The sequence below is a fragment of the Leptopilina boulardi genome, unplaced genomic scaffold, assembly GCF_019393585.1.
Source record: "Leptopilina boulardi isolate dan_hultmark-lab unplaced genomic scaffold, ZJU_Lbou_2.1 LbouV2_377, whole genome shotgun sequence".
Lineage (NCBI taxonomy): Eukaryota > Metazoa > Arthropoda > Insecta > Hymenoptera > Figitidae > Leptopilina > Leptopilina boulardi.
In genome coordinates this window covers 143,569-146,560 of record NW_026137948.1, presented here as the reverse complement: position 1 = coordinate 146,560, position 2,992 = coordinate 143,569, and positions in this window count along the sequence as shown.

Here is a 2,992-nt window from a genome sequence, read left to right as displayed (position 1 = left end):
CAAATATGGGCGAACTATGGGGAAAGTATGGCAAAGTATATGAGGCGAAAAAAATATTTTTTTTTCCAATCTTCGAACTATGGGCAAAGTATGGCGAAGTATGGAAGGCGAAAAAATCATATTTTTCCAATTTTCCAACTATTAGCTAAGTTTGGCCAACTATGGAAGGCAAAAAAAATCATTTTTTTCAAATTTTACAACTATTAGCTAAGTTTGACCAACTATGGAAGGCAAAAAAAACCATTTTTTTCAATTCTCCAAGTATGGGCGAACTATGGGCCAAAATAGGCGAAGTATGGGAGGCGAGAAGAACAGCTTTTTCAAAATTTTTGAACTATGGGCAAACTATGGGCAAAGTTTGGCGAAGTATGGGAGGCGAAAAAATCATATTTTTCCAATCTTTGAACTGTGGGCGAACTATGGGCAAAGTATGGGAGGCGAAAAAAACACTTCTTTTTAAATTTTTGAACTCTGGGCGAACTATGGGCAAAGTTTGGCGAAGTATGGGAGGCGAAGAAATCATATTTTTCCAATCTTTGAACTGTGGGCGAACTATGGGCAAAGTATGGCGAAGAATGGGAGGCGAAAAAATCATTTTTTTCGAATCTTCGAACTATGGGCGAACTATGGGCCAAGGTAGGCGAAGTATGGGAGGCAAGAAGAACAGCTTTTTCAAAATTTTTGAACTATGGGCGAACTATGGGCAAAGTATGGCGAACTATGGATGGCAAAAAAATTATTTTTTTTCCTAATTTTCCAACTATTAGCTAAATTTGACCAACTATGTGAGGCAAAAAATCATTTTTTTCCAATTTTACAACTATTGGCTAAGTTTGGCGAACTATGTGAGGCAAAAAAATATCATTTTTTTCAAATTCTTCAAATATGGGCGAACTATGGGCAAAGTATGGCGAAGTATGGGAGGCGAAAAAATCATATTTTTCTAATCTTTGAACTATGGGCGAACTATGGGCAAAGTATGGCGAAGAATGAAAGGCGAAAAAATCATTTTTTTCGAATCTTCGAACTATGGGCGAACTATGGGCCAAGTATGGTGAACTATGGAAGGCAAAAAAATCATTTTTTTTCCAATTTTCAAACTATTAGCTAATTTTGGCCAACTATGGAAGGCAAACAAAATCATTTTTTTAAAATTTTACAACTATTAGCTAAGTTTGACCAACTATGGAAGGCAAAAAAAACCATTTTTTTCAATTCTCCAACTATGGGCGAACTATGGGCTAAAATAGGCGAAGTATGGGAGGCGAGAAGAACAGCTTTTTCAAAATTTTTGAACTATGGGCAAACTATGGGCAAAGTATGGCGAAGTATGGGATGCGAGAAAATCATTTTTTTCTAATCTGCGAACTATGGGCCAAGTATGGGGAAGTATGGGAGGCGAAAAAAACACTTCTTTTTAAAATTTTGAACTCTGGGAGAACTATGGGCAAAGTATGGCGAAGTATGGGAGGCGAAAAAATCATATTTTTCCAATCTTTGAACTGTGGGCGAACTATGGGCAAAGTATGGCGAAGAATGGGAGGCGAAAAAATCATTTTTTTCGAATCTTCGAACTATGGGCGAACTATGGGCCAAGGTAGGCGAAGTATGGGAGGCAAGAAGAACAGCTTTTTCAAAATTTTTGAACTATGGGCGAACTATGGGCAAAGTATGGCGAACTATGGATGGCAAAAAAATTATTTTTTTTCCTAATTTTCCAACTATTAGCTAAATTTAACCAACTATGAGAGGCAAAAAATCATTTTTTTCCAATTTTACAACTATTGGCTAAGTTTGGCGAACTATGTGAGGCAAAAAAATATCATTTTTTTCAAATTCTTCAAATATGGGCGAACTATGGGCAAAGTATGGCGAATTATGGGAGGCGAAAAAATCATATTTTTCCAATCTTTGAACTATGGGCGAACTATGGGCAAAGTAAGGCGAAGAATGAAAGGCGAAAAAATCATTTTTTTCGAATCTTCGAACTATGGGCGAACTATGGGCCAAGTATGGTGAACTATCGAAGGCAAAAAAATCATTTTTTTTCCAATTTTCCAACTATTAGCTAAGTTTGGCCAACTATGGAAGGCAAAAAAAATCATTTTTTTCAAATTTTACAACTATTAGCTAAGTTTGACCAACTATGGAAGGCAAAAAAAACATTTTTTTCAATTCTCCAACTATGGGCGAACTATGGGCCAAAATAGGCGAAGTATGGGAAGCGAGAAGAACAGCTTTTTCAAAATTTTTGAACTATGGGCAAACTATGGGCAAGGTATGGCGAAGTATGGGATGCGAGAAAATCATTTTTTTCTAATCTGCGAACTATGGGCCAAGTATGGCGAAGTATGGGAGGCGAAAAATACACTTCTTTTTAAATTTTTGAACTCTGGGCGAACTATGGGCAAAGTATGGCGAAGTATGGGAGGCGAAAAAATCATATTTTTCCAATCTTTGAACTGTGGGCGAACTATGGGCAAAGTATGGCGAAGAATGGGAGGCGAAAAAATCATTTTTTTCGAATCTTCGAACTATGGGCGAACTATGGGCCAAGGTAGGCGAAGTATGGGAGGCAAGAAGAACAGCTTTTTCAAAATTTTTGAACTATGGGCGAACTATGGGCAAAGTATGGCGAACTATGGATGGCAAAAAAATTATTTTTTTCCCTAATTTTCCAACTATTAGCTAAATTTGACCAACTATGAGAGGCAAAAAAATATCATTTTTTTCAAATTCTTCAAATATGGGCGAACTATGGGCAAAGTATGGCGAAGTATGGGAGGCGAAAAAATCATATTTTTCCAATCTTTGAACTATGGGCGAACTATGGGCAAAGTATGGCGAAGTATGGGATGCGAGAAAATCATTTTTTTCTAATCTGCGAACTATAGGCCAAGTATGGCGAAGTATGGGAGGCGAAATAATCATATTTTTCCAATCTTTGAACTGTGGGCGAACTATGGGCAAAGTATGGCTAAGTATGGGAGGC